Here is a 14,886-nt window from a genome sequence, read left to right as displayed (position 1 = left end):
AGAAATAGTGCTGCATGCCTTGTAAGCAGCGCGCTCGCCTGTGCGTATTCATATTGTCGGCGACTGTACCGAGCAATTGGCAGCATTTCTTCATTCAATCTGTTGTCGCAAATAGTCCTGAATTTACGTGGCCTATCTAGATCGTCCCGATTCCTTATCACGCATCTTGTTCTGTAACTGAAAGGCCTGACCACAATTTGCCTTTCATTATTTCTCACATATTTTACATCGGAAGGGAACAAGCGTCGCATTATTTCACGTGCGCTCCAGCAGTGTCCGAACCGCATGTGCTGACTAAAGTAAGCACCTCACTTCAGACAACAAGCGCCATCTGTGGAAAGAAAGTACGAATCGAATTGATAATTTCATACAGGACGTACGAAATAATGAATATTGTGACTACTGACCAAGCCCCAAATATAAAAGCCGTGCTCCAGAGTCACAAATGTGTATGCTAACCTGAAGCATGTTAGTTCGGTTGCTCACCCTCTGCAGCGCGTGGCAGAGCAGGTTCGTGATATACACCCTGCGCTAAATTATCTTGTATCGGAAATACAAATAGCGCTCTAGAAATGTGTGAATCAGCGTTCGCTCCACATCTCAACTGCAAACCTACCCTTGCCTCCTCAGTCTGTGCTAACCCAATGGAGCACATTTGTAAGAGAAGTGGTGTGCTGGGCATAGAACCAAGGAAAGTTGGCATGCGTCGTGAAGAAAATATTTCGGGCTACTGGTGCCACAAACATTCTGCAAAGCATTACAAGTGGTGACGGTCTTGCCAGTCATATGTACAGTATCGAGAACGACATATTTGTTGTGAACGTGATATTCAGCTTGGATACAGTGGCCGCTTTATGTATAGATCCGGTTTTTCGGCTGCGAGAAAGGCACAGCCTAACGAAACATGCACATGAGATTTTCTTGATCATTTCGTTCAGGACCACAAAGCGTGTGTTTTTGGGATGAAATCACAATAAATGTGTTAACGCTCATAACAAAACACATTGAGTGTAATTGTAAAAACGATAATTGTCCCTGCATGTGTTCCGATGCTTCAAAAGTTCGTGTCCCGAATTGGTCCCGATTTCATTAATCTATGTTCCGTGTAATCCCAGCTCTACTTTCAACCCAGCTCATCCCTAAGATTTTGTGGTGCAGTAAGCCAGGGCAGCTATGTTTGCGAGTATGATCAGTATCGGTATTCAAATTTATGTTAAGGTTAGTTACACTAAGGTTAACAGCGCAAGATCAATCACACACACCGACACATAAAAGGACGAACACAGACGCTGTGTTTGTCCTGTTGTGTGTCGGTGTGTGATTGATCTTGCGGTGTTAACCTTAGAGTATAAATCGTCAAATAGCCCAAGTTTCCATTTTATCAAGTTAGTTATGCGTTCACAGCAAGAACAGTCTTGGAAATATAAACTTTCCATAACTTGCTAACAACTATGTGAGAGGAGGGTTGCATGCGACGTTCCCTTCGGCATCTTGAGGGATGCTGAAAGGTTCACGTGTGTTTATTTTATTTTAATAATTATTTAACAAAAACACAAATAAGAGATGCTAGATAAATATGATATAAATAATATTGACTAAAATGCATTTTAATTATATTCTGTCGCACCTCAACAGATTCTCAAAACATTATTTTAATGAAAGATAACACGAGGAGTGAAGTCAAACCTTCGTTGCACATAAAACTACACCGATACAAAATAAATAAAAATATAAGCGAGGTAACACGATGAGCCGTAATATAAGGGTAATTACTTAAATGTTATATATAATATTTAATATCTTTACTGAAGAATTTTTAGAGTCCAGAGGCAATAGAGATGGGAGGGTAAAAAAAACATACAGGAAGCTATAAGCCTTTTGTGCGTTTCTGTTGTCTTTAAAGGAGCTGTGCAACAATGCCAGTGCTTTGCTTGAATAATTTAAGAGTTGGTGTCTCAACCTTTCTGAAGTAAAGACCAAAAATCGCTTTGCCTGCACGTCCTGCTTGTTTTAATATTATTTTTTTAATCGATTCAGATTGAGGTTTCCGGCACCTCTCAACTCTTTCACCATCTTCTGAGTCACGTGCGCTGTGACATTAGAGGGGGACGCTCGGGGTTTCAATGAAACTCTCTCTAGAGCCATCAGTGAGCAGGGAGAACTGACCCGCTCGCGACCACGTGACCACGTGCTTGCGCAGCGCTATCAACATGGCGAATGATCATAGTGCAAATATGAATTGAAATCATGAGCGATCAACTTTGAACTAAAATTATGGTAGTGGAAATTATAAATGAATTGATTGATGATATTGAAATAAAAGATACGGGAAGGTAGTCCCATTTGCATGATGCTCTGGTTATCAAAATTCGATATGTGCAGCGGTAAGACAGTGATGAATTCCGACTATGAATAGATGGTCAGTGTGAGAGCAGCTGTCAGAATGGTGTCCAATAAGGTTAACCAAGCACAGAAAAAATGGCATATTATTTTACCCCTTGTCATTTTTTTATAGCCCAAAATTTCAGTTTGACGTGCAGCACTTTGACGTTGAACCGACGGTACCCGCTTTCAGGACCGTCTTGATAACCGAGTTGTTCAACTTATTAAAATAGCTAATGAGTGTCTGACGGACTGCAAAAAAAGTAATCGGTGTTTTCCTGGTCCTACTGCAAAACCTCACTGCTTTCTTTTTTGTAGTCTTTGATACGTACTTTAGCGGCTTAATATGTTTTATCGCACCGTCATCAAGCGTTTCGCAGAAGTCGGGGCCGCCAGTTCGACGTTAATACGTTGTACGTCGAACCGAAGTTTTAGGGCGTATTATATGCGACAAGGGGTGTAATGACTAGATTCTTCTTTTAGAGTGCATGCAGGTACAAGTTTACACCTATCAAAGAGCGAGTAGTTACGCCACTTGGGAAATATCAAGGGCTAAAGCGAAATTAAAATAAATAAAATTGTAAAGTATCGTTTTTAGATTAAAAGCGACTGCAAATTAAGTTTTCTTCAGTAAACCCCCCGGCTCTCACGAGGTAAAGCGCAAAACAACATTCTCAAGTATTTAAAGAATTTGCTTCTACCTCTGTAATATGAATAATTATTTCGCTGATTTGTTTCTCGCTCTTTTACAGCCATGCACTGTCAAAACACGTTTAGCAAGCATAGTGTCCAACTGGCCATTCTTGCGCTTCGACGCCCCTGCCAATGTCTCAGCTCATATGGGGACATTGCATATGGGGAGAGCTGTATCTTGTCCTAAACATAAAACCTATTCCACTCTAAGAGAATCCCGTGAGTGTGCTTTCCCGCGCAACACTCGGATAGCTAATCACCGCAACTTACGGAGGTAGCTCAGCGGATGACAATGCAGAAACATATGTTTCGACTAAAAAACGCACTCTAAGTTGTGACATTAAGCAATGCAAGCGTGACGTTTTGCATTGCTTAATGTCGCAACTCAGATTGCGTTTTTAGGTCCAAACATATGTTTCGGCATTGCTATTCGCTTAGCTGCCTCCGTAAACTGCGGGGATTGGCTCAACGAGTGTTGTGCGTGAAAGGAGACGCACAAACATTTTTTAGAGTGTAGCACAAAATACGAAGGTATTTCACCACATACAAACACCTGCGAATTGAAAAATGCATCCTCAAATATTTTTGGTGCAGGAAAATAATTATGGAGCTGCAGTATGCGGGCAGGCATATCAATATAACACGCAAGAACAATAACTGCACCGCTTTGCTTTCGTTTCTCTCGCGCCCGATCGAGTTGTTTGCGACGCCGTGCATGGAAGCCTGGTTAAACTGGTAGGTAGGGTAGCCATACTGTTCTCTGTACTTATGGGCAAGACTGCACTGGATTGTTTTGCGTCTGCGGTTGTTTGCTCGATCTACGGCTAACGTGTTGTTGTATTCACAGAAAGAAATGTCTGTGCGTCTACTTCCCCGCAGAACACTCAAAGAGCCAATCTCCGCGATCTACGAAATCAGCTCAGCGAATGATGAGGCGGAGCATCCGTTTAAACCTAAAAATGAATGAAGCAATGGCGAGGGTGCAGGCTAGCTGGTGTAAATTGAGCATAGTTGTAACCCGAGACTGGGGATACGGACAAGGGACAAAACACAGAACGACAGGGACGAAGTCTCAAACGCAGCTACAAACTTTATTTCACAGGACAAACATATATGTCACTCGCCACCCTCCGTCCCCCTCTTTTTCCCTTCCTTTCCCAAAACTCCACCCCTTCCCTCTTCCTTTTCCCAAGCCGCCGTACATTCCAGTCAAAAACAATTTTGATGGCGCCAACTCCAAGTTGCCGACAGATCCCGTGTCAACAGCCCACACCGCGACATTCCGAGGTCACTCCGGCTCTCCCAAACACAGTCGCAAAGACGCCGACAGAACCCTTGTCCCCCCACACACACCGTGAAACCCCGAGGTCATCCCGGTTCTCTCAAACCAGTCAGCCGCAAAAACTTTTCGGCTTCCGAACTTAAGTGGACGGACGTGTGACTGATGCATTCGGGAGACGTCTTTATTCTAATGGTCTCTCTCACTAATCTTTTCATGTCGTTGTTTTCTTTTTCTACAATCTTTACGTCTCCCCAGGCTGGAGTGCAGTCGGCACATTCATTCAAATGTTTAGCTATTTCCGAATCCGAATCATTGTTTTTTACATTCCTTTTATGTTCCGATAATCTGTCATTCACACATCTTTTGGTTTGACCTACATAAATGACACCACATTTCATTGGTATCTCGTACACTACACCGATCGCGCATACTGTAGACTTCTCTCTGTGCGCCCTTTTACACTGGTTGGGTGTTCTCAAAAATGGGGTCAACCGGTCCAATCTGAAATCCCTCTCAAAAACTACGTCGGCGCCGAACTTCTTTGCGCACGCCTTTAGGTTGTGTGAGATGTCATGGTGGTACGGGATAACCGCCCAACGACCCCGCCGGGGCTCTAGACTTCCTTTATTTCCCGAAACTATCTTTTTTATCTGTCCAATTATGCTATCACCCGAAAACCCAGCATTCCTCAGTCGACACATCTGCTTCTCCACTGCCTTACTAACGTAGTGGGTGCAAGATCGGTTTAAGGCATTGCCTAATAATGATCTAATAATGCCGCATTTAACTGTCCTGGAGTGGCAACTCGAGCGCGGCAGGATAGGTTTCGGCATGAGTTTTCCGTACTCCCAGCATATACCACTTTTCACGTGAATCTGCAAATCCAGAAACTGCAAGCTCCCAGCTTTCTCTCTTTCTAGCGTAAATTCCAATTCTGGTGCGGACTTCCTGACTATTCTTTCCAAATCTCTTCCCAGCTTTTCTTCTGCCGTACACACTAAAATATCATCGACGTAACGTCGGACACCTACGTTCTCTGGCGTTCCTCCTAGAAAACTCAACACACTGGAATCTAGACTGTTTAAATAAATCTCCGACAGAATCGGCGCCACCGCTGACCCGATACATACACCCTCTTTTTGAATATATTTTCGTCCACTGTACTCAACCACTGTTGATTGCAAGTAATTGTCCAAAATACGTAAAAAAACTGTCAACCGAAATTCCTGCTCCAGACTGAACTCTTACAAGATTTAGCTCCAGGTGGTCTTTGACCCGTTCCATCAGGAGATTTTTCTCCAAGGAATAGTATAAGTTTTTTTATGTCCATTGAGAAAACAAACCGACGCTCATGGTGATGTTCCCCCAAAATTTCGATTAGTTCCGCAGTGTTCCTTAGCGATAACGCGTTCGCCAACGGCACAAAAGAAAACCCCTTCTGGATGAACCCCGATACAACTTTCTGCCACGTTCCATTTTCATTGATTACAGCACGTAATGGCATTTCCGGCTTGTGATCCTTCAGAAAAAATTTTATGCCCAATTCTGAACGCTGTGCGCCTCTGATTCTAGTGACTAATTGGTCGAATTCATACTCCTTAAGTTCTTTGCAAATACCTCCCCTCAGTCGTGTCAAGTTTTTGTCAGATTCATTAAATAGGCCTCTCATGGTGCACTCCGCCTTCTCTCTAAACATTTGAAACAGAAGCACAGCAAAACTTCCCGACTTATCCGTTTGCAACAACTGTAAAGATTTTTCTTTCAACTCTCTCTCAACCACCCGGACCTCCCGAAAGTTTCTCTTTTCAATTGGATAATCGTCTTTCATTAGGTTTTCCATCCGGTCAAGTGCCTGATCAACAAAAGCAGGTCTTTCATCAACATCAATCGCCCTGGAGACCGTCTGGATATTCGAAAAAACATCAAGGCGCGATGGCTTGACATTGACACAAAACTTAGGACCCTTCATCAACAGCGTTTTCGCACGTTCCGATAACACAGCTTCACATGGATTGACAATCCCATGTTCCGCTGCGCTGCCCTGGCCAATGTTGCTCTTCTTGGGGGCGAATCCCGTGTTCGATTTGCGTGCACCTATGCCTTCAAGTACAAGCCTTCTTTTCACGTACCAGAGTCTCTCGAAGTCAATCCGCTTGAGTCCAGTCCAATCTTTGTAGTCCTTCGCCTTTCTGAAGTCCTGTCCCAGGACGTTGCCCCACAAATGGTCACACACAACTCGGATGTTGCCAATTAAGTCACTTGTGCAGTTCCTGTAAGCCTTGAGCAGCCTTTTCTTGTATCTCCACGGGATGCCGGTCGACGAAGGTGTCCAAACATAGTCGGGTCTACATGCTTCTTTCTTAGGCAGATCCCGAAGAAACACACATCTGCTTCTAATTCAGCCAAACGATGGGCGATTGATGTTGATGAAAGACCTGCTTTTGTTGATCAGGCACTTGACCGGATGGAAAACCTAATGATTATCCAATTGAAAAGAGAAACTTTCGGGAGGTCCGGGTGGTTGAGAGAGAGTTGAAAGAAAAATTTTTACAGTTGTTGCAAACGGATAAGTCGGGAAGTTTTGCTGTGCTTCCGTTTCAAATGTTTAGAGAGAAGGCGGAGTGCACCATGAGAGGCCTATTTAATGAATCTGACAAAAACTTGACACGACTGAGGGGAGGTATTTGCAAAGAACTTAAGGAGTATGAATTCGACCAATTAGTCACTAGAATCAGAGGCGCACAGCGTTCAGAATTGGGCATAAAATTTTTTCTGAAGGATCACAAGCCGGAAATGCCATTACGTGCTGTAATCAATGAAAATGGAACGTGGCAGAAAGTTGTATCGGGGTTCATCCAGAAGGGGTTTTCTTTTGTGCCGTTGGCGAACGCGTTATCGCTGAGGAACACTGCGGAACTAATCGAAATTTTGGGGGAACATCACCATGAGCGTCGGTTTGTTTTTTCAATGGACATAAAAAACTTATACTATTCCTTGGAGAAAAATCTCCTGATGGAACGGGTCAAAGACCACCTGGAGCTAAATCTTGTAAGATTTCAGTCTGGAGCAGGAATTTCGGTTGACAGTTTTTTACGTATTTTGGACAATTACTTGCAATCAACCGTGGTTGAGTACAGTGGACGAAAATATATTCACAAAGAGGGTGTATGTATCGGGTCAGCGGTGGCGCCGATTCTGTCGGAGATTTATTTAAACAGTCTAGATTCCAGTGTGTTGAGTTTTCTAGGAGGAACGCCAGAGAACGTAGGTTTTGTCCGACGTTACGTCGATGATATTTTAGTGTGTACGGCAGAAGAAAAGCTGGGAAGAGATTTGGAAAGAATAGTCAGGAAGTCCGCACCAGAATTGGAATTTACGCTAGAAAGAGAGAAAGCTGGGAGCTTGCAGTTTCTGGATTTGCAGATTCACGTGAAAAGTGGTATATGCTGGGAGTACGGAAAACTCATGCCGAAACCTATCCTGCCGCGCTCGAGTTGCCACTCCAGGACAGTTAAATGCGGCATTATTAGATCATTATTAGGCAATGCCTTAAACCGATCTTGCACCCACTACGTTAGTAAGGCAGTGGAGAAGCAGATGTGTCGACTGAGGAATGCTGGGTTTTCGGGTGATAGCATAATTGGACAGATAAAAAAGATAGTTTCGGGAAATAAAGGAAGTCTAGAGCCCCGGCGGGGTCGTTGGGCGGTTATCCCGTACCACCATGACATCTCACACAACCTAAAGGCGTGCGCAAAGAAGTTCGGCGCCGACGTAGTTTTTGAGAGGGATTTCAGATTGGACCGGTTGACCCCATTTTTGAGAACACCCAACCAGTGTAAAAGGGCGCACAGAGAGAAGTCTACAGTATGGGCGATCGGTGTAGTGTACGAGATACCAATGAAATGTGGTGTCATTTATGTAGGTCAAACCAAAAGATGTGTGAATGACAGATTATCGGAACATAAAAGGAATGTAAAAAACAATGATTCGGATTCGGAAATAGCTAAACATTTGAATGAATGTGCCGACTGCACTCCAGCCTGGGGAGACGTAAAGATTGTAGAAAAAGAAAACAACGACATGAAAAGATTAGTGAGAGAGACCATTAGAATAAAGACGTCTCCCGAATGCATCAGTCACACGTCCGTCCACTTAAGTTCGGAAGCCGAAAAGTTTTTGCGGCTGACTGGTTTGAGAGAACCGGGATGACCTCGGGGTTTCACGGTGTGTGTGGGGGGACAAGGGTTCTGTCGGCGTCTTTGCGACTGTGTTTGGGAGGGCCGGAGTGACCTCGGAATGTCGCGGTGTGGGCTGTTGACACGGGATCTGTCGGCAACTTGGAGTTGGCGCCATCAAAATTGTTTTTGACTGGAATGTACGGGGGCTTGGGAAAAGGAAGAGGGAAGGGGTGGAGTTTTGGGAAAGGAAGGGAAAAAGAGGGGGACGGAGGGTGGCGAGTGACATATATGTTTGTCCTGTGAAATAAAGTTTGTAGCTGCGTTTGAGACTTCGTCCCTGTCGTTCTGTGTTTTGTCCCTTGTCCGTATCCCCAGTCTCGGGTTACAACTATGCTAAAAATGAATTCTGCGCTGTGGCATTACGGAGTGCAAAGTGTCATGCTTGCATTGCGTGATGCCACAGCGCAGACTTAATTTTGACCTCTAAACAGATGTTCCGCCTTATGATTCGCTGAGCTGATTTCATACAGCGCAGAGATTGGCTCTTCAAGGGTTTTGCGGGTAAGTAGACACCCAGGCATTTTTTAGAGTGTTTGCTGTGACAAACAGGGGGCATTAGTGCTGCGTGTCAGCTGTGAGAATAACATGCTACCATTTAACTAAGGTGCAAGAGACGAAACGATATATTTAACAAGAATATTGCCACGTCCTAAAAATCGGAGCCGGCAGTTTACCTGAATGCTACGCTCAAAGAAACAATTTAAGTGGAAAAGCATGGGAAAATGCGGAACATATGAATAGAATTCAGATTGGGAAATATGCCCCAATTGAACATTGGAGTTTTGTTATTCAGCTACCTTTAAGTTATCATTTAATCGATATAAGTATTTTAACGCGCCGGTTTATAAAACAATATGTTTTAAAAATATAAATATAACCCCAGGTAGGACAGTTCCTTCGGCCCAAAACCATGTTTATTGTCTGGGAATATAGTACATTAAAAAGCTAAAAAAAACTAAGGCAGAGTCAAACTTGGCCTTCTTTGCCAGTATGTGTACACTGCGCTAATTTTCCAAACAAGGGCCAAAGAATCGCAGCTATTGGTTTGGTTGACATCTGGAACCCTTGGGCCGAAATCGCCAGAGAAAAGTGCCAAAGTTAGGCTTCAATTCTGATTGTACGTTTTCCATGTCGCGACTTTTTCCTAAATTACTTCTGAAGTGCCAGATTTAGGCTTACAGCTGGTTTTTTTATTCATGTGGCATCTATGACCGAAGTATATCACCTTGGAGATATGCATACAATATGCTCATAAGGTTGTTTTTAATTATTCTATTAAACTTCTTGACTAACAAAAATAACATGGGCTGAGAGTAGAAATAAAGGGGTGGAAAGGAAGACGTGGTATAGGGGCCCTGCGCTTCGCTGTTTTCTATTTTCCCTTTAAGCTTGCAGCACCATCGCCATGCACAAACGGTGATGTGGTCGCAAGCGCGCGTGATTGAAAGGCATTCCAACCGAGACATCGGAGTCGCTTGACGGGTTTTCAACAAACTATCATGTCCGGGTCACCAGTTTGTAGAAAACACATCAAGCGACTCCGATGTCTCGGATGGGATGCCTTTTAATCACGCGCGCTCGCGACCACATCACCGTTTGTGCATGGCGATGGTGCTGCAAGCTTAAAGGGAAAATAGAAAACAACGAAGCACGGGGACCCTACACATGGTTTGTCACCGGTCCCTTCGCTGGTTGTGCTTTAAAGCCGGAATCAATATGGCGGACAGAGCTTTCGGCGTGCCAAGTGTTGGCTTTGCACATTTCGCATATCGGCCATTGTACTATAAATTTCTTGTCGTTGTTAGCCATATACGTAACCAAGAAAATGTATTTTTATTAGCAGGATTTAGCTAGTTTGTTAACAGGAAGTCTTACTGTGCTGAACGCACTCACGCCGCACAAAAGTGGTTTGAACACATAGTATCCAGCATTCCATTAGGGCAGGGTCAGAAAGCACTGAGCATTAAAGTTGCTTATAATAGATTGGCCTCCTTGCTCACACTTAGAGGAAATAGATATAATTGGACCTGAGCTGAAGAAAAAAAATGCAATTGCAATCACCATAATAAACGCGTTTTGGAGCCCAAGAGGGAATTTTGTTTACGAACAATAGATCGGAACCTATTGAAAAAAAAACTTCAGCACTGATGTTTTAAGAGACCCCCTCAGCCCTCAAACCCCCTCAGCCCATCAAACCATTCAACCCTTCAATCACCTTGAGCCCATCTAACACTTTCAGCCCTCCAGACCCTTCAGCCTTTCAGACCCCCTTGTCCCTTCAACTTTAGACGCCCGAATGGCTGTGACCCATAGACCAAAAATGCAGTTTAAAACATTATTGGAAGTTTATTTTAGAAATTAAGTTTCCCATGCATCTTGTAACTGAAAATCATATAAGAATCAACGTGCACTCACACCCAGGTGCGAGCAGCTGTACACTAAATTGTTCAGACCAAAGATGAATAACCACGTTCTTTGTCGCAAAAAGCTATATTTGAGGGTACTCGAGATGCCACTGCGTAAATTCCTTAAATGTACGGTAGCTCAACTAATAAAACCGAGAGCGTGCACCACACGCAGATATACATACTATCAGTAGCACGTTAAGCGAAACCCATAAAAGCGAAACCAACGTCCGCCGCCGTTGAGAAATCCTGAACACTGTCAGGATGTCGTCCCTGGTGCCGTCGCGGTGACATCTCCGGCGTCGCATTCGCTCGCTGGATGAGCTTCTGTAGACGGCCAAACGAAGAGGTGCAAGAAAAATGACACTGAAATATGTTCTCCTAGATCCGCACACTCAGCTACTTTAGAAGATAGGTCCCCGTACGAGACGAAAAGCCGACACTGGGCGTCCGCTTTTTCCGGCCGCCCGACACAAACAAGGCCAAGCGGCTCCCCGACACATTCATCCTGAAGGGTAATGTGATCTCTCCCACACACCCATTAAAACGATTTTGATCGTTACCCTTCTTTCACGGAAAAGATTGGGACACACCGCGCTGTCCTCTGATAAACTATGACTGGTCTTTTAGGCCCTTTAGAAATTCTTGAAGGGTACGAGGCCCCTTAGAATACTTAAGCGAACATCTCAAGCGCCTCAACTTTTTTCAAAGGGTACAATAATACATTTTAGAAAACCCGGTGGGCCCCACAGAAGGCTTTTAGATACAGAAATATGCCGAAACCGCGAATGAAAAGACATCATCCAGGAGGGTGATTTGAAATGTCACAACGTCTCATGGGATCACCAAAGCACGACCGCGCCTGGCAGACTATTAGAACAGGTGGCTAACGGCATTCACGTAACCCTACTCAACGGCACCACCCCACCCACGAGAACGGGTAATACCGTAGAAAGAGACACCACGCCGGACCTTGCATGACATATGAGACTATTCTATATCACCTGGAAAAACACCCTAAAGAGCTTAGGCAGTAACAACGCTGCACTTCTAATCGCAGTAAAATACCCAGGACCAGACCAAACACAACTTTAAGGCAATATAACTCGTGTCACGGGATGGTAAGAAAAATAACACCCCCTATAAGGCGGAACCAAACCAAACAACGTCAAACAATCGAATATCGACTACCAAAAAAACAAAAAAAAAACAACCTCAAAAGTACACCAAAGCGCCCTCACAATCGAAAAACCTCTCCAAATTGTAAGCCACCTTTTGAATCTTTGGGAAGAACAAGACACGCTAATCGATATATGCAAGCGGAACAAAAACCAAATGATCTATAAAATTAAGAATATAGAAAATCACAGAAGAAGTTAAGGGCTATGCACAAGTATTCTTTGCGAGACACTGGTTACACACTTGAGGCATCATCAATATTCAACTATATACAGCTCTGGTATGGCTAATCATCAGATAACGACTCGGAGAAACGAAACCCAAACACAGCTTGGGTAAGCTCCAGATCCCCACCAACAAGCTAAAATACTAATAGCGCTAAGACAAGGACAGATAAGGAAGTGGACAGGACAGGTGCTAATCACAACTGACGGTTTTATATACAACAATAAAGAGGAAGGGGAGGGAAGTGTCTGGTGCTGTAAAAAGAAGAAATACGTCTTTTTCTAGCCGGGGCGCTCTAAGAAGATTGTTAGACTAAAAAGACTAAAGCACAGTAGACCAAAACGAAAATATTAAAAATTAAACAAAGATAATGATTTTGAACTATATACGATACTATTCTGAACGCTTTGAAATTAACCTCTAGACCATGGGAGACTAATTAAGAATAAAAAATGAATGAAAATGAATAAAAAATTAATAAAAAGTTAAAAAGTGAATAAAAAAGAATTAAAAAATGAATAAAATTAATAAAAATGAATACAAAATTAATAAGTGATCGTTCATAGGCCGCCGATTAGTGCCTCGTACAGCCTATTGCGTTATGACTTGTAAAGCGAGGCAGAGTGTCTAATTGTTTAAGCATGGCGTTAAACAAGTCATGTGAGCACAGGGAAAAATCAAGCTTCGAATTGCAAGTGACTCGTTTAAAAGCTTCGGGTTACCCCTTTCCAGTTCTGACTGACATCACCGAAAAGTTATAGACAAAGAACGAAAGAAGAGAAAAAAATCAGAGAAGAGACGCCGTCCGGCTGTGGTGCCTTACATCCACAAGATTTCCCACAACGTGAAGAAGGTAGCATTCACGTTTGATGTCCAAGTCGTAATATCGGCACCGGATAAATTAAAACAAATGTGGCCAAAAATCAACAATGTCAAGCAACAACATTATGAATGCGACATAAACCACAAGCACCGGTATGTCAACTGCAACCGCGGAGTGGTGTATGAAATCCCTTTCACATGTGGGAAAGTGTATATAGGACAGACTGGTCGCTGCATAAATACATGACTGAGAGAACATGCTCTAACCTTGAAGTCTACACCTTCTGAATATTTAGCTATGCATGTGCGAGATTGCTCCTGCACACCTTTGCTTTCGGACAAAAAAATGATCAGACGTTTTAAAGACAAGAGGAAGAGGGAAATCTTTAAAACAGATCATGCAAGCCTATGGAGAAAAATGCGTCTATGCACCATCTTTGGCGTTCCCTGACAAGGAGGTTCAGTACCTGAACCACTACATATGACAATCTTTGGAATTACGTCTGCACGCGAGCGCGTGAGGTGGTGAACCGGGTGGATCTTTGCGCTCGCGCCGGTATAGCTTTGGCTGTGGTGCCCGTTGGATCTAAAAAGGAAAATAGGTTGTACGAGCCCTAGTAAAAAAAATCATTTGTATGAGAAATTTCTTGTGTCCAATAAACACATATGAATCATACAAGATATATAAGAACATATAAGAACATATAAGAACCACATAAGAATTATATGAGAGCTATCTAAGAATTATATAAGATATATAAGAACCCCATAAGAAACTTATAAGAAACTTCCCACTAGTTTCTTATATGGTGCTTGTATGTTCTCATATATCTTATATAGTTCTTATATAGTTCTTATATGGTTCTTCAACGGTTCTTATATGTTCTTATATTTCTTGTATGATTCATATGTGTTTATTGGACACAGAAATTCCTCATACAAATGAGAATTTTCAATAGGGAGGCACTGATCGGTGGCCTATGAACGATCACTTATTAATTTCTATTCAATTTTATTCAGTTTTTATTCATTTTGTATTCTTATTTTGTCACCCACGGTCTCGAGGTTATTTTCTAGGCGTTCAGAATAGTATCGTATCGTATATAGTACAAAATCATTGCCTTTTTTTAATTTTCAATATTTTCATTTTGGTCTACTGTGCTTTAGTCTTTTCAGTCTAGCAATCTTCTTAGAGCGCCCCGGCTAGAAATATACTTTTTTCTTCTTTTTTTTCAACACCAGACACTTCCTTCACCTTTTTTTCTTTCTTGCATATAAAACCGTCAGTTGTGAGTTAGCACCTGTCCAGTCCACTTCTTCGTCTGTCCTTGTCTTAGCGCTATTTGTATTTTAATATGTATAACCGACTAGCCCGCCAGAATATTTTGCGCCACCAACAAAACACCGGAAAAAAATCAGCACCGAGCTCAAAGAGCTCCTATACCCATAATACCTAAACTACATCTCTTTGAAAAAATGCAGTCAAAAGAACGCCTGAAGAAAATATGAACTAATCAATCAATTCTCTCTTCACAATCAGAAACTAAGTACTCTGCGACGTTCGTTTACTCGAGACACCTCGCCTGACAAGGGCGTCATCAAATATTCTATACTCAAGAACCTTCCGGATAGCTGCGTCGAGTAACTACTTGACGCA

The sequence above is a fragment of the Ixodes scapularis genome, unplaced genomic scaffold (genome assembly GCF_016920785.2).
Source record: "Ixodes scapularis isolate PalLabHiFi unplaced genomic scaffold, ASM1692078v2 PGA_scaffold3__209_contigs__length_174095766, whole genome shotgun sequence".
Lineage (NCBI taxonomy): Eukaryota > Metazoa > Arthropoda > Arachnida > Ixodida > Ixodidae > Ixodes > Ixodes scapularis.
Note: the sequence above shows the minus strand (reverse complement) of the source record.